Here is an 18,676-nt window from a genome sequence, read left to right on the forward strand (position 1 = left end):
GCTGGGCAGTTAGCTGCCAGGCCAGCTCAGGGCTGGTTGAACAAGGAGTGGCCTCAACTCAGTGACTTATCTCTACTTCACATAGTCTCATTTTCTAGAAGGCTAGCCTGGCTTTGCTCTCATGATGATGGCAGGGTTCCAAGAGAGAGGGAGAGGAAGTAAGGTTTCTTGAGACCTAGGCTTGGAACTGTACAAGGTCATCTCTGCCATATTCTATTGACCAGAATTAAGTCAAAGTAGACTCAATCTCTCCATGACAGGACTTAAAAAGTCACATTGTAAAGGGCATGGCTACAATGAGGGGTGAGATTTTAACAATCTGCCACATAATATGAATTGTGTTACTGTAATTCAGAATGCAAACTGTATCCCCAATTAATCAACAGGGTACTTTCTGTTGATGGTGAAGAACTTACCAGAAGGATGTGTACATGTATATATGCTGTGTGTTTTTCAATTTTCTAAATCATTACATTTTGTTTGTATTTTTGTTAATTTATATGTGTCAAACAGAGAGTAGGCATTTAAGAGATACATGCTGAATAAATTATTGCATGGTTTCTCTAATATTTTATAGCTAAGATTTGAATTTTAAGTTTAGCAAATATTTTATATTCCTTTTTGTTTAATAGGAAAACATGGAATTATGTAAATATGTCCATGAGTGGAGATTTGGTCACATACCATAGGAAATTTTTTTAAAATTTATTTTTATTTTAAATTTTTGTCTTCATAGTTTGATGACTGATCACAAAGAGGCACTTTAGTATTTACTACCCAGGTGCAGAAGTAGATCATTGCTAGCCTTCCAAGAAATGGCCTTTATGACTCTATTCGGTTGCTGCTCCTCCCTCCCCTCAAAGTAACTACTATCTTAATTTTTATGTTAATTACTTCCTTGCTTTTCCTTTTAATTTTTCCAGCTACATATGTGTACCTACACACTATAGTTTTGTCTGCTTTTTGAACTTTATAGAAATGGATTAATATAGTTTATTTTTGTCTTTCTGGCTTATTTGGTTTCACATTATCTTTGTGAGATTTATGATGTATAGCTGTAGTTCACTCATTTTAATTGCTGTTTATTTCATTATATGAATATACTGCAATTTTTTTTAATTCTTTACACGCATATACCACCATTTGTTCATTCGAGTACTAATGGGTTGTTTTGTTAATGGGTCTCTTCAGCTTTGGGATTAATGAGTTGATAATGAATAAATGGTGAAATGGGGCTGAATGGCTTGTTTTCAGTTTTTTATGCTTATAAATAATGCTGTTACAAGCATTCTTTTGTGTTTCTTGATGCATGTGAGCATGCATTACTAGGGTGAAATTACTGGGTAAGAGGGTTTGTGTGTGTTTAACTTCAGTGGTATAGTACAAACTGTTTCAAAGTAGCTGTATCCATGTGCACTTTCACCAACATTGTAGGAGAGCTTCCACTGCATCCATCCTTGCCAACACTTTGGCATGGTCAGACTTTTTATTTTTAGCCATGCTGTTGGCTGTGTAGTGGCATCTTGTTGTTTGGATTTGCATATCTTTGATGACTAATAAAATTGATCATCTTTTTTTTTTTTTTTTTTGAGACGGAGTCTCGCTCTGTCACCCAGGCTGGGGTGCAGTGGTGCAATCTCGGCTCACTACAACCTTCACCTTCTGGGTTCAAGCAATTCTGCCTCAGCCTCCCGAGTGGCTGGGACTACAGGCATGTGTCATCACGTCCGGCTAATTTTTGTATTTTTAGGAGAGATGGGGTTTTGCTATGTTGACCAGGCTGGTTTCGACCTCCTGACCTCATGATGCACCCGCCTTCACCTCCCAAAGTGCTGGGATTACAGGTGTGAGCCACTGTACTGGGTGAAGATCAATCATCTTTTTACATATTTTTTTTGGCAGGCAGGGGGGAGATTAGGATTTTCTCTTTTAGAAAGTACCTAGTTAAGTCTCCTGCTCATTCTTCTATTGAGTTGACTGTCTTTTTTCTTATTAATTTATATAACTTCTTCTCTTGAGTTTCCTTTTTGTAATCGTAATGGTATTTTTTGATGAGTATGATTCTTAATTATAATCAAGCCCAACTTAACACATTTTTTTTTCTTATTTGGTTAGTAATTTCTATGTATGATTTAAGAAAAATTTCTCTTGAGGATCTCTGTTGCATTCTACTTTTCAGTTTCATTAGTTTTAGCTCTTAACTTTCTCATTTGCTTCCTTTTATTTTTTTTCGGGCTCTATTTGCTATTCCTTTTCTAAATTTTTAAGACTAAATGCTTTGTTTACTGATTTTCAGCTTGTAGTTTCTTTCTAATACAAGCATGCCTTTAGTTATGTCTCTCAAATTTTGATATGTTTTATTTTCATTATAAATCACATACAAATATTTTCTTATTTCTTTAGTGATTTGTTCTTTGACCTATGGGTTGTTCGAAGTGTATTTCAATTAAAAAAATTTCCAAACAAGTGGCATTTTTTTTTTGTTATTATTTGGTCCTGATTACAAGCTTAATTCCACTGTAGCCAGAGACCTTACTTTGCATGATGTAAATCCTTTGAAATTTGCTGACTCTTGCTTTTGTGCAGGATATGGTCAATTTTTGTAATTAATGTTCCATGTGTCCTTGTATTTAAGTCTTTGTCTCATGCTCTTCTGAGAGAACACAGGCTAAGATATGACAGTTGAGTCTTCATTATGAAACCTAGACTTTATCAACATATAACAATCTTTCTAGTCGTGTTTAATATGTTTTTGCTTTGAAGGTACTTTATCTGATATGAATGTTGTACTTATGCTTTTAAAATTTGCATTTATCTAATACACATTTGCCCTTTTCATATTTAACATAGAAAGACACTTCACTTGTGTCCTTGAAAACCGTATAGTTGGATTTTGTCTTTGACTTAATTTGGGAATTTTTTCTTTTAATAGTGAAATTTTACATAATGGCATTTACTATTAAAACTATTTGATACTATTTCCTTAGCTTTGTTTCATGTTTTAAATTTTTATGTCTCATTGCTTTTCTTTGCATTGTTTTAAACAAGAGAACTATATTTGCTTTTAAAAATGCCATTTTGGAAGATATATTTTAATCAGAGTAGTGGGTTTTATTAAGATTTTCAAAAACATTCTTTAACTGTTGCTTTTTAAACTTTTATAACTATACATGAAATTATATTTTTCAGTTTTTTTCCTTAATATGCAGTGCGAGCATATTTTTATTCTCTTATCCTCAACCTCTTGGGTTTTATGAACACAATCTAGTGTCTTGCATTAGGTAATCTTTTCTTAAGAATAATTTTTGACATTTGCATTGTTTTATAAACAGATTTACAAGCATGACTTAGACGTATCACCTTTTTGGCTGATTGCAGAACTCACCATTGTCTTTTAATACGTTGATTTCCCCAAAGTTGAGTTGTTAACTATATTATGTCTTGAATAATTAGTGTTCAAGTGGGTTTTCAATTTCCAGAATGATGCATGGTGGCACGTTTTTCTAAGTCTTTGTTGAAAACGATTTTGTTTTTGCTTCTACACTAAAAAAGGCGAGTTTTCAGGGTCTAAAATTCTTAAGTCGTAAACTTCCAGACTGTGTCTAGATATTAATCTCTTCTTTGATGCTTGAAATCAGATATCTGAAATGCAGATATCCTTATAATCTTATTACAGATTATTTCTCTAGTCTGGGAAAGCATTCACTTCTTTTTCTTCTTATTGCTTCTGTTCTGTTCTGGTATCTCTTGAAAATGAGTAAGTTATCTTTATGTTGCGTTTTGCCATTTTCTGTCCTCCATTTCTATTATCTTCTTTATCATAGTGTTTGTCATTGTCTTTTTCTCCTTAATTCTGGGAAAGCTAGTATTTTTGAAAATCGGTATCACTGAATGTTTTATTCAGTATAATGTTTTATTCTTTTTTCCTCCATGATTAAAAAAGTTGTTACTTCATTTTACTTTTTCATTTTTCAGACTTTTAACACTTTTTTTTTTTGCCCTACGGTACCAGGAAAAAGCTATACTGTCTAAAAGGAGCCAGGATTGAGGTATCTGTGAAAGTCTTTTCAGAGACTCATTCGCTCTCTCCCCAGATGGATCACTCTTTGTTTGGAGAGAGAATTTCAAACTCTGTGCTTTCTGTCTGGTCCTATCTCCTCAGTATCTATGAGGACTCTTGAAGTTTCTGGCATGTATTTATTTAGCAAATACTTATTGAATACCTATTTTCCAGGTATTCTTCTAGGTACTTGTGGTCCATCAGCGATTGAACAGATAAATACCCCTATTTTTTAAAAATTATTTTTGATAGTGATAAAATATATGTAACATAAAATTTACCATATTAACCATTCTTAAGCATACAGTGTGGAGTACATTTACATTGCTAGGCATCCAGTCTCCAAAATTCTTTTCATCTTTCAAAACTAAAACTCTGTACCCATTAAACAATACCTTAATTATTTTCTCCTCCTCCCAGCCCCTGGAAACTACCATTTTACTTTTTATCTCTATGGATTACACTACTCTAGGTACGTCATATGCATGTAATTGTACAGAATTTGTCTTTTTGTGTCTGGCTTCCCTGATCATAATGTTTTCAAGGTTTATCCATATTTTAGGATGTATCAGAATTTCCTTCCTTTTTAAGGCTGAGTAACATTCCATTGCATGTATAAGCCATATTTTGCTTATTCATTTATCAATAGGCACTTGATTTGCTTCTATCTTTCACCGATTGTGAATAATGTTGCTATGAACATGGGTGTACAGATATCTCTTAGAGACCCTGCTTTTATTTCTTTTGGGTACATACCCAGAAGTAAAATTGCTAGATCATATGGTAGTTCTATTTTTAATTTTTTTGAGGAACCACCATGTTGTTTTCCACAGTGGTTATACATTTTACGTTTCTACTAACAACACTTAGGGGTTCCAATTTCTTCACATACTCACTAACATTTGTTATTTTCCATTTTTTAAAATAGCAGCCCTCCTAATCATCCCTACTCTTATGGAACTCAGATTCTAGCAGGAGTTAGGAGAGGAGAGAAATGACAACAAACATAATATGCCATACATTATGTAGTATTTTATAAGCTGATATAAACATACAGCAGGAAAGGGGAGGATCAGGAATGGTGGTGGGAGGGGGTGGATTGGTGCTAATTTAAATAGGTGATCAGGAATGGTGGTGGGAGAGGGTGAGATTGGTGCTAATTTAAACAGGTGATCAGGATAGCTCCACCAGTCCACTGACAAGATGATGAGGAAAGACTTGAAGGAAGTAATGAAGCTGACCTCAAATGGAAAACTTTCTGGTGTCCAGCCTTGTTGGGGCTGTTTCTTCTGAGGTTGGATTTTACAGTTCATTTGGACAGGTCTCTGGGGATGGGGAAGTTAGGTGGGGTATTGTTTATGTGTGCTTGAGAAATTCTCACGCCTAAGAGCCCTCATCTCTTCTTGGCAAACCTTCGTAGCTGGCTCTGCAATGGGGCAATTGTCATGCTGGGCCCAGACACAGGGTGAGGAGGTAAACTAGGGTGAAAAGTGGCTGAGAGTCAGGTGGCTGGCAAGCTCTGGAGGTTGCTGATCAAGGTCAGCCTGAGCTGGGATAAAGAGAACAGGGCTGATTGGGAGTATGTACAGGACACAGGTCAGGAACAGGCAGTAAATAAACATGAGGGGTACATGCAAAGCCTGAGCATATGACAGGTTTCAAAGTTCTAAGCTAAGTCTGGGGCACAATTTGGAAAATGGGGAGAGACTATGGGCAGCTTGGGGGGATATCTGCGACTCATAGACTTATTAGACTATGAGATGGGGTTTGAGGGCTGGTGAGAGATCTTTGTATGACCGGAACATCCAGGTCAGAGACTGGGTGACCAGGACAGTCAAAAGCTGGGTGGAATTTGGATTCTGAGACATTTGCTCCCAGCAGTGGGTAAAGGTGGACATATGGGATATGGGTGGCCAGCTAGCTGTAGTGGAAAGTGAGGTGGCAGAGGGGACAGCTGCAGCAGTTTGCTCCTTGACACAAAAACTTCTCAGCCCTTCCTCAACTGTGACTTTTGTGGAAACTCTCATTGCCTCTCCCGGTGTGCTTCCTCCTGCACCTTTCTCTTGAGAACAGACTCTGCCCCTTAACTGCACTGGTCCAGCCTGAGTATCCCATCCCTAGTCGCCATGATGACTTCATGGTAGAAATGACCACAGTTGGAGAAATCAGTCTTTCTCCAGGAATTTTTTCTAATTTGAGCTAGCAGGGAGGTCACTCTTGGCTGTTTCATGGAGCTACAACGGTGTGATTGCTGGTGACCAAATTCTCTGTTTCTTGGAGAGTCCGTCTGCAAGGAGGAGGAGAGAGAAAGGGAGAGGGAGAGGTAGAGGGGGAGGTAAGTTAGTTTTCAGTTTCTGTGGTCTCCTAATCTGCCTGTTTTCCTAAAACTCTCCCTTGCATCTGTGGGCTACCTCAGGATCCTTCTCCCTGGATTCTCCCTTCCTCTCCTCCCTCCCTCCCCTTCCTCTCCTCCCTCCCTCCCTCCCCTTCTTCCCTTTCCTCCCCTCCCTCCCCTTCCTCCCCTTCCTCCCTCCCCTCCCTTCCCCTCCTTTCCCCTTCCCCTTTCTTCCCCTTTCCCTTCCCCTTCCACTTCCCCTTCCCTTTCCCCTTCCCCTTCCCCTCCTTATCCTTCCTTCCTTCCTTTTCCCCTCCATCCCCTTCTCTCTCTCTCTCTTTCCTTCTTTTGTCTCTTTCTTTACTTTTCTTTTTCTTTCTCTCTCTTTCTTTCTACTTCCTTCCCTCTCTCCCTTTCTCCCTCCCTCCCTTTCTTCCTTTCCTTTCCTTTCCTTTCCTCCCTTTCTCTTCCTTCCTTCCTTCCTTCCTTCCTTCCTTCCTTCCTTCCTTCCTTCTTTCTTTTCTTTTCTTTTCTTTTCTTTTCTTTTCTTTTCTTTTCTTTTCTTTCTTCTTCCTCATTCTTTCTCTCTCTTTTTCTCTCTCTCTTTCTGTCCCTCTCATGCTAGTTTGGGTTGAGGTTTCTGTCACTTACAAACAAAAGTGTTCTGACTATTATAACAAAATTTCCATACTAGTGGCAGCCCTTCTTTTCTGGAATCTCTCTCTTTTTTGGTTTTGTGGCTCTCAGGTGTCCCAGCTCTCTAACTGGATCCCCACTCTTCCTTCTGCTGGCTGCTGTTTCTTCTGCTGCTCCATGGTGTCTTTACCCATGATTCTGTACTTCCCTGTCTACTTTTTGCTTTCTAGCCATTATCCTTAGATAGCTCACCTACTCACACAGCACTAGCTGTCACTGCTGGGGGAGACCCTTCAACTCTCCACCCTAGAGCTCCAGTGGCTGGTCTGGATGACAGCTACATCCATATAATGCCTCACAATGGTCCAGAAACGTATTACTACAGTGTGCAATAAGAAAAACATGGGCTTTTGAAACTAGGCAGGCCTGAGTATAAATACTGGATCTAAGCATAATGAACTATGGGCATATCTTAGAGATCTTGCAGGTTTGGTTCCAGAACACTGCAATAAAGCAAACATGGCAATAAAGAAAATGTTTCAATGAAGTGAATATCACAATGAATTGAGTCACATACATTTTTTGGTTTCCCAGGGGTTAAAAAACTTATGTTTACAATATACTGTAGTCTGTGAAGTATGTAATAGCATTATGTCTAAAAATGTAAGTATGTAATTAAAATACTTTTTTGCCAAAAAATGCTAATGATCATCTGAGCCTTTAGCGAGTTGAAATATTTTTTGCTGGTGGAGAGTCTTGCCTTGATGTTGATGGCTGCTGACTGATCATGGTGCTGGTTGCTGAAGGTTGGGTGGCTGTGGCAATTTCTTTTTTTTTTTTTTTTTTTTTTTTTGAGACGGAGTCTCACGCTGTTGCCCAGGCTGGAGTGCAGTGGCGCGATCTCGGCTCACTGCAAGCTCCGCCTCCTGGGTTCACGCCATTCTCCTGCCTCAGCCTCCTGAGTAGCTAGGACTACAGGCGCCCGCCACCGCGCCCGGCTAATTTTTTGTATTTTTAGTAGAGACGGGGTTTCACTGTGGTCTCGATCTCCTGACCTTGTGATCCGCCCGCCTCGGCCTCCCAAAGTGCTGGGATTACAGGCTTGAGCCACCGCGCCCAGCCGGCTGTGGCAATTTCTTAACATAAGACAACAATGAAACTTGCTGCATTGATGGACTCTTCTTTTCCTGAAAGGTTTCTAGGTAGCATGTATTGCTGTTTGATAGCATTTTACCCATGGTAGAACTTCTTTTAAAATTGTAGTCAATCCTCTCAAACCCTGCTGCTTGTTTTTCAACAGAATTTATGTAATAAACTAAATCCTTTGTTGCAGTTTCAACAATGTTCACAACATCTTCACCAGGAGTAGATACCGTTTCAAAAGAAAAAAGAAACAATTTTTTCCTCACTCATAGAAGCAACTCCACATTTGTTAAAGTTTTATCATGACATTGCCGTAATTCAGTCATATCTTCAGGCTCCATTTATAATTCTAGTTGTCTTGCTATTTCCATCACATCGGCAGTGACTTCCTCTACTGAAGTCTTGAACCTTTCCAAGTCATTCATGAGGGTAGGAATCAACTTCTGGGAAACTCCTGTTAATGTTGACATTGTGACTTCCTTCCATGAATCGTGAATGTTCTTAATGGTATCTAGAATGGTGAATCCCTTTCCAGAAGATTTTCAATTTACTTTTTCCAGATCCATCAGAGGAATCACTATCTATGGCAGCTATAACCTTATAAAAGGTATTTCTTAAATAATAAGACTTGAAAATGGAAATTACTCCTTGATTCATGGGCCACAGAATGGATGCTGTGTTATTAGGCATGAAAACAACACTATTACCCTTGTACATCTCTATCAACACTCTTGGGTGACCAGGTACATGGTCAATAAGCAGTAATATTTTGAAAGGAATCTTTTATTTCCGAGGAGCAAATCTCAACAGTGGGCTTAAAATATTTGTAACTCATGTTGTAAAAAGATGTGCTGTCATCCAGGCTTTGTTGTCCCATTTATGGAGCCAGGCAGAGTAGATTTAGCATGGTTCTTAAGGGCCCTTGGACTTTCAAAATGGTACATGAATACTGGCTTCAACTTAAAGTTGTCAGTTGTATTAGCCCCTAACTAGAGAGTCACCCATTCCTTAGCAGTTTGAAAGCAGGCATTGACTTCTCTCTAGATGTGAAAGTCCTAGATGACATCTTCCTCCAACAGAAGGCTGTTTCATCTGCACTGAAAATCTGTCATTTAACATAGTCACCCTCATTGATGATCTTAGCTAGATCTTCTGGATAACCTGCTGCAACTTTTACATCAGGAGTTTGAGACCAGCCTGGCCAACATGGTGAAACCCCGTCTCTACTAAAAGTAGAAAAATTAGCTGGGTATGGTGGCACACGCCTGTGGTCCCCAGCTACTTGGGAGACTGAGGCAAAAGAATTCCTTGAACCTAGGAGGTGGAAGTTGCAGGGAGCTGAGATTTCACCACTGCACTCCAGCCTTGGTGACAGAGTAAAACTCTGTGTCAAAAAAAAAAAAATTATGCCTGTATATCTTGTGTTTTGATCAGGACACATTTGGTTGTATGAAAATCCATCCTCACTGGTAAAGAGGTGTTTTAATTTAGAGAAATAAGGAGCATCTCACTGGCATCAAATAGCAAGAGACAGTATATAGGTGGGCTGTGGTGTTCAAAAACCTGTCTACAAATTACTTGACATTTCTCCATCAATAGAGAGGGTCTGTTTCACCTCCCCTAAACTACTTCTGGCCTCCACGCCTTGCTGCTGAGTGTAGAATGCATCAGGAGTGGATGCCTCATGACTTCCTCGGCTAGGTCATAAAAGGCAATGCAGCTTCTGCCCAGCTCTCTCGGCAGACCCAGGCCTTTGGAGCATTGAGCAGCTTCCAGGAAGACTTACAGGTTTCTGAAACCACCTTGAAGGGAGAGACCATGTGGAAAGACAATGTAGAGATAGAGAAAGATGCCCGAGGAGCCCAAGTTGTTTCAGCCCCACCTGTGTGATCCTCCCAACTCAGGCCTCCAAGATGCAAGTGAGCCATCCATCCATCCATTGATTGCAGCGTCAGCCACTGTTTGATGGCAACCACATGACAGACCTCAAGTGAGAAGCACCTCATTGAGCCCAGCCTACCCCAGATATGTGCGAAATAAAAATAATATGATTATTGTTCCTTCATACAGCTCAGTTTTGGGGTGATTTGTTACAGATCAATAGAAAACTGAACATAGGTTGAGGGTATAAGATTTGGAAAGCTGAGTTTATGCCCTCTGTCTCTGATGAGGCTATGAGGCCTTTTGTCCCTGCATTTTACTGTGCCCCGTGCTTTCTTCATCTGCATCTCTCTGCAGCTGAGGTTTCTGTTGCTCAGGACTCCTCTGCTCTCCACAACTTCAGCTTTGACTCATGTGGCTCTGGCTTTGGTTTTGAACTCCTACCATCTCCTAACAGACCCAAACTCTGGTTCACTTGGTTGAGATCCTCAGTAGAGTGAACTTGATCACCTCACCATGGTCTATGGGATAGATTCCCTGGGTGAGATGCCTCAAGGTGGTCAATTGTGGCTGAGAGTTGTGTGTGGGAATATCAGTGTGGTAGCAAGGATGCAGGCAGAGTTAAAATATTTTAAACAAAGGTGAGGATGGGAAGGCAGTGGTCAGCATCTTGAGCTCAGCTTAAGCAATTTATTTTCCTTTTTTGCATTCATAACTAAAAATTTGATGTTGAGAGTAAATAGGCAGAGATGCTTAATTTCTCAGAGTTTTGGTTATCAAATGATAATCTATGTATAAAATATCCAATACAGGTGCCTGGCAGATGAAAGACAATCCACAAGATTAACTTCTCCCTGCCTTCTGCCCTTCTTTTTTCCTGTCTAAAAGAAAAAAAAAATTCTAAAATCCAATTCCTTGTCTTAGCATTTTAAGTTGCATTCCTTTCAACCTCATCCTCCTCCAGTTCTCTGCTGAACCTTGTACCCTGGCCAAACAGTTTGTTTTAAATAATCCAGGAAATAATGGGAGATTTTTCATGCTTTCTTCATCATTGCACAAGTGATTTTCATACAGTAGTTTCTAAGTAAACATTTTGGGATGGATTGGCTGTCGATCAATTCATCTAGAAGTCATATAAATCATGATGATTGGTCATTCAGAGCCAATCCCCGACTGACCAGTCGTCAATCTTTCAGTGGCTGCCTGTGGCTGAGTGGATGAAATTCACACTCTCACCATGCCTTACAAAGCCCTGTGTGATCTTGTGTCTGCTACCTCCCCATCATTGCTCATTAATCTTCAGACAAACCATCCCTTTCCTTGTTTATTACACAGCTCCTTCCTGCATGAAAAACCTCCATCCATGCTATTCCATGTTTCTGAAACATTCTTCCTCTTACCTCTTCACCTGTCTATCTTCTGAGTCTTAACTTAAAGATCACTTTCTCACTGCCTTCTCCTTCTGCATTACACTAAGTCATGTCCCTTATTCTGTCTTATTATGGGACCTGGAACTTTCCTTCACTACATTCATTGTAATGACAATAACATCAATATATATAGGCTGATTTATATAGTATCTATACCCAACTAGACTGCAAACAACTTGAAGGCAGTGGTTGTGTCTGTCTCATTCACAATTGTACCTCTGATGTTTATCATGGTGCTTGGCTCAATGTAGACATTGAGCCATTATATGAATAAATAGAAGATGGTCACTAACACTTATTTGGTGCTTACAGCATGACAGGCGTGTTGTAATCTCATTTAATAAGATTGAGTGAATGAGTAAATGTGCATAATGTAAACTGTTCTTCTGATTTAGAAAAAAAGTCAGTATTTTAAAGCCTTCACACACTATAGCACATCTCCTAGGTGCTCAGTGGATGGTATACTATCAACTTACTTTACTAAGTTTGACAGCACTGTCTAAAGAACCCTCTGAGACTCTCTGTGTAGCAGAAGAAATTATCTAGTACTGTCATTGTGATTCTGAGTGAAAGAGGGCAGGTTGGGTTCAGCCTTTTCTCCACATTTCAGTCCGTGGTTTGCTCTGGTTTCCTCTGACCCGTAACACTATCTGATAGAAGATTCTCAAGGCCTGATCATTTTTAGATGTTTATTTGCCTCTCTGCTCGCTAAGATGTTCGTGCCTATTTATCACCTACACTAAAGAACAGGGCTGGCCCGCCAGAAAATAGCTGACAGATGAGGTTGTGTAATGAGAAAATTAGAACTTCACAACTCCTGTGCAAGCTTAGAGTCCATCGTAATAGCTTGGAGCTTGCAGCAGCTCCTGAGTAGAAGGGAGACCTGATTCCAGGAAGAAATATGATAATTGGAGGCCCGGGGGAGGTCGACTGACTTTGGCCAAATAGGAAATTACCTTCAGTTGCTCTGTTACTGTAATTCAGCAACTCCAATTATCACAAGGTGATAAAGTGTACATTAAAGTGTACTGGATCCATTAAAGGAGCGTTAATGAAATCATTATACTTATGATGCCTAATTGTAGCTGGTATTACTCCCATGATTAGTGTAGGGCTAGTGAAATATAAGGAATCAAAGAACGGGCCCAGTTAATACAATATGTGAAAATTCTCCCATGCTGCTTCACGTTTAGGGTGAGGATTGGGCGTTTCCATGGGGCAGAGAGAAGCACAAAGCAGAAAACAGCTCCTCTGGGAGGGAAAGAAAGAGTAGGTGCTTCTAAACTCTGGACTGATTGTTACTCAAGCAATGAATCTGATTCGGAGCTTTCTGGTTGCCATGGCAGGTGAGGAAACAAAAAGATACTCAATGTTCATTTCTTGACAACAGGCAGCACACACATTTATCTACCAAAACGGCATTCTTTAAATTTCTGCAACTTAATTCAAATAGAAATTTATCACTTGGCTTCTGGTAGCTTCTTCCTCCTCTAATTCCTTTATGGCCTCTCCTCCCGACTTTGAGCTAAGCACCAATTCATCTCCTATTCTACCTCCTTCACTTCTCTTTTTCAATCTGTAGAAACAGGGAAGAGTTTGGTTGAAAATTGTTTTATCATCAGCACAGAGGTTCTTCCACTGTCTTTCTGAGCCTCAGTTTTCTCTTCTGTGAAAATGGTGATTGTGTTACCTCTTTAGCAGAGCTGTTTACATAATCAGTGCTTATTCTACAAATGTGTAGTGAGTGCTTTCTGTGTGCAGGACTGTGCTTGTATAATAGACATTGCGCATAATATGACATAGTTATCCTCAACTGTAAGTGTAGGAAGGCTGTGAAGGCATTTTGCTTGTTCAATAAATAAATAAACCTCTTGCTAACAACCATATATACATATATATATATATTTTTTTGTTTGTTTGTTTTTTTAAAAACAGGCCAACTGCTTTAAATCGGCCAATTTCCTAGACAATGCCAGAAATGCTCACCATGAAGACGTATGTTATATCCCTTTATGCCTAAGGAATATTTTGCTATGCATTGTCATAAACGCAGGAATGATTATGTCAATTTTATAGATGAGAAAACTGAGGACTTGAGAGGTTAATTGACACTGAATCTGAGTTAGCAGCAGCATATAGGAAGTTTATCTTCCTGGTTTTCTCGAATGGGGGATGCATATGATTTTCATAAGTGCTGTACAGTTATTTGGAGCAGGATACTGGTTGTTGACTTTTAAATTTGGATTTATATCATATGCCGTCTTCTAACCCCTATAATTATTTTTAAATTATGATGTACCATAGGCTTATTGTAAAACATGAAAAAAAAAAAACCCAAAGTATGTATGAAAGGTGATAATGTGAAAACCCCTGCCCCCGTTTGTCTCTTGTATCCTACCCTCCACAGTTGATCACTCTTCACCGTTTTGGACACCTTAGGCAGGCTGGAGATTCTGCCAGAATTTTAAAACATTCAATAATATGATGAGCCTAGAAATGCCAATCACTTCTTCCAGCCTGATGGGCTTCCTGGGGGAGTTATGTGCTAAAAGCAGACACCCAGTGGGAGATACAAAACTGCCTTATTAGGAGCAGAGACAGTGACTGATACCTACTGGTGCAGAAGTCTGCACTCCCACTTGGAGGCAGGAAACAAAGAACCACCCATGTTTTTAATGCAGTGACCCGGCCCATTAGCACCCTTGTTTAATCAATGTCTTAGGTTTTGGTCAGTTAGACTGGAGATACCTCTTCCCTTTGGGAAAGCTAAGGAAGAGCTGTGGTGGTGGTGGAGTGGCTTGTAGCATCTTTTCTCCATGGGGTTGTATAAACTAGCCTGGACTTGAGTAGTAGTACTGTTCCTACCGTGCAGCCCAGGTCTTCCTACAGCCCCACAGTTCTCTCTTGACTGCAAGCCATGGGAAGCCTGGCAAGCAGCATTTGCACCAGCTTTAGCATCTTATCTCCCGGCTTCTCTGGGCAGTTTCCCTCTAGACCTTTCCTGGTCACAGGTCTGGCTTCTGACTCTTTAAAGATCCCAGGTGCCCACCCAGTGTGGTGTAGCGCTCTTTGAAATGCCTCTTCTCTCAGCCTTCATTTTCCTCCCAGGTTTGGGATCAGAAACGCCTGACTTTGGTGCTGGAAGGCAGGCTGTTCTGTGTTCTCGAGTAGGAAGTGTCTCTGTCAGGCTTGAGCTGGCTTAAAATGGATCTGCCTTACATTGATATAAAAGCGTTTTGGATCTGTTCATGTACTCATTGCTCACAAACTATCTTTTAGTGTCTGTGGTGATGCCAGTTCCTGTGTGTGTATGTGGCCAAGTAGGGGTGGGTTGTTTACATATATGAATCAGGATCTTCCTTCTCCACAAAATTTATTTCATTCATTCAGTATTTATTGAGCATCTACCATATGGCAAACGCTGTGTAGCTAGGTGCTGGAGATATAGAGGTGCAAACAAGGTCTCACGTCTTTCCTCACATATCTTAGACACTAGTGGAGAACCGAGACAAAAAAGTAAACATGAGGCTGGGTGCAGTGGCCCACGCCTATAATCTCAGCACTTTAGGAGGCCGAAGCAGGCAGATCACTTGAAGCCGGGAATTTGAGACCAACCTGGCCAACATGGTGAAACCCTGTCTCTACAAAAAATATAAAAGTTAGCCAGGTGTGGTGGCACAGGCCTGTAATTTCAGCCACCTGGGGGGCTGGGGCACAAGAATCGCTTGAACCCAGGAGGCAGGTATTGCAGTGAGCCAAGATCGCACTCCAGCCTGGGTGACACGGTGAGACTTTGTCTCAAAAAAAGTAAAAAAAAAAAAAAAAAAGTAAGCAAGAAAATACAAACCATGATCCTTTTATGCTATAGATACAAGATGTTTCTACTTGTAAAATTGTATTCACATTTCTTGAGACAGTGTGGTGTGGTTGGCAGTGCATGAATAGCTTATCTACATTTTTTAAGCTTTATTTTTTTTTTTCAACTACAAATTGAAGGTGCTAGCTGCAACTGAATCAAAGTGGGTACCCCTGGTGGAGGTTTCTTTCTAAGGACAGTGCCTAAGGCGAAAACTGAGCATAGTCAAAATTTCCCCCTTAAAAAAATTTACAAATCCTTTCAATCATTCACAAAGTCCAACATACATAGTTTTCCATATACTTTACAATGTATAAATTCACAACATAAGCAATTCATGGGCAATCATATATAGTATTTGAGTTGATATGCAAATTTTAATTTTGTAGTACTGTATTTGTAAATTTTTGAAGATGGCTAAACTATGAAATTGCTAATATTTGAAACTTTTAAACCTATAAAAATTATTTCACCTGATCCAACCCAATAAGTCACTATTTTTCTCTTTTGCCTTATACAGCATTAAATTGATGTTATTCTATATGGGACTCTAACTGCAAAGAATTTTTACAGCGATACCGTTTTTGGGGTGATAGAAATATTCTAAAAATTGGGATTATGGTGATGGTTACACAACTGTAAATTCACTAAAAGTCATTAATTTGAACTCTTAGAATGAGTACATTTTATGATATATAAATTATGCCTCACTAAAACTATTAAACAAAATGAAAGAGCTCAAGACCAGACACATGGCTGAGGTCTGGTATATGGAGTTTTCCATGATGCATTTGATGAGGTATCTCACAACATCCCTTGTGAGTTAAGTCAGGTCTGGCTATTCTGTATAAGAAAAGGCTCAGAGGGGTAAGGTGACTGAGCCAAGGTCACACAGCATGTACCTGGCAGAGTAGGGATGGAAATACCATCTGGGACTGAGACACTAGGCCGATTTCATTTCTTTTCATGCAACCGGAGTTGGAGGAGCTCCCCTCCTTCTCCCTATCCCTCTGAATGCTCTGACATGGTTTGCTCCAAAATATATCTTGGGAACTAAGCAGCCTGGGAGTGGAATGACTGTGGAAAATGGATTTGCACAACTGCCTCCCTGGGCAGCCCACTTTGGAAACCATTTGTGACCTGTAATTGACCATGACGATACAAAAATTGGAAGCTGAAAATTATAAACATCTGAGGTTATTAGATGGTGAAATTGCAGCTTCCCATCACCCTGCTGCTTCCTGACTTCTCAGTTTTGCTTCTGGGGGCTAGAGCTTGTCAAATCCTCATGATACATCCCCCCTCCCTTGCCTGAATGTGCTCCAGGCTACCTGTTTCCTCTGCTCAGGGGAAAATGGACAAGAACCCTGGTTCCCAACTGGGTGAGCCACTATGCAGAGGAGAGAAAAACCTCTACTTGTCCCATCAGATTCTATCACATCGCATCCCTTTGAAGCTGTGCATCTGATCTGAGTCATCATCAGGGCTCCCCGCTTGCTTGGCCTGACAAGGGCTTGCAAGGCCTCCCCTTACCTCTCTAAGCTCATCACCCTCACTCTGACCTTAATCTCTCCCTGCTCACGATGATTGACTAACCTCCTGGCTACTCCTCCAATGTGTCAACACACTCCTGCCTCCACGTGTTGGCACTGGCAGCGCCCCTACCTGTAATGCTCTTTCCCCAGACATCTTCATGGCCAGCTCCTGCAAGCCTTTGGCCAAATGTCACCCTTTCAATGACGTCTACCCTAACTACCAGGCTCTGTCAGACACCCGCAGTTTCTTTTCTCCTTACTCTGCTTAATTTTTTCCCACGTTGCTGATTATCTTCCACAACAACATATCATACAATTTGTATGTCCCATTTAGGATTCATTGTCTACTTTCCTCCTGGGGATATCAGATCCTCGAGGGCAGTGCTATTGCCTATTTATTTATTGATACATCCTAAGTGTCAATGAAGAGTGCACATTAATCTCCAATAAAACTTCACGGCATCTTTTTTTAATGACAGCTTTAGCGAGGTATAATTCACGTATCATGCAATTCGCCTATTTAAAGTGTACAATTTAATGTTTTTTAGGATGTTTGCAGGGCTGTGCAACCATCACCACAAATCGAACATTGTCACCACCCTCAAAAGAAACCCTGTACCCTGTAGCCATTTTTCATTTCTCTCTAACCTCCTGTTAGGAGAGGCAGCCACTAATCCACTTTCTGTCTCTATAGATTTGCCTCTTTGAACATGTTATATAAATGGAATCATGCAGTATATTTTGAAGCTTTAACCATGTTGTAGTGTATGCTAGTACTTTGTTTCATTTTAGAGCTGAATAATCCATTGTGCAAGTATATTACATTTTATTGATATATTCATTAGCTCATAGATACTAGGGTTATTTCTACTTTTTGACTATTATAAATATTGCTACTATGAATGTTCACATACAAGTTTATGTGTAGACATATGTTTTCTGTTATCTCGGGTATATACCTAGGAGTGGAATTACTGGGTCTTCTGGTAACTCTCTATTTAAACTTTTGAGAAACTGTCAGACTTTTTTTTTAATGGCTGCACCATTTTATAATCTTACCAGCAGCATACGAGGGTCATCTTACGTGTTTTAAAAGTTAAACGTCTCAGTCAACAAAGAGATCCTAAATGTTTTGCTGAACAAAACATTCTGATGTCATTCAAACACGTGTCACTGTGTTTCTTTCAAATAGGTATTTTTGAGATGACTTTTCTCCTTTCTCTCTTCTCTGTGTGTTTCAGACCCCCATTCCCTAGAAACATTTTGAAAGAAGTCTTGGGAATTCCCTGGGATACCAGGATGCATTTGAGATCGATGTATTAAACTAAAGTGAGGTGGTCCTGGCCTCTGGTGGCTGAGCATTTTTGTGCAGTGTGGCCCTTATAAATGACAGGGCCTGGTTGTAAATTGTGATTTTGTGGTCTTTTTCCACAATGTGTAGAATAGTGCTCTACATAAAAGTGGAACTTGGACATAACAGGTGTTCAGTTAGTATTTTTTAAATAACTGGCTGAAGTAATCATGGCAGGTGTAGTCTCAGATGTTGGGAGTGCTCAAAGTCTACTTGCTTCCTCAAATATTTATTGTTCCTTATAGTGACCCTGAGGGTAGAGCAGATGTTGTTGGTGCCATGCTCAGATACCCCCTACCTTCAGCCCACTCCAGAGGTTACCGGCAAACTATTCTGGTATGTGGTGGCAGCTCTATGTCTCTGTCTGAGGGCATTTTTTGGTCACAGATGGTTGTTCACCATGCATGTGCAGCAGCCAGAATTTCTGGGGACCCCAGGAACAACTCAAT

Source organism: Macaca fascicularis, chromosome 10 (assembly GCF_037993035.2).
Source record: "Macaca fascicularis isolate 582-1 chromosome 10, T2T-MFA8v1.1".
NCBI lineage: Eukaryota > Metazoa > Chordata > Mammalia > Primates > Cercopithecidae > Macaca > Macaca fascicularis.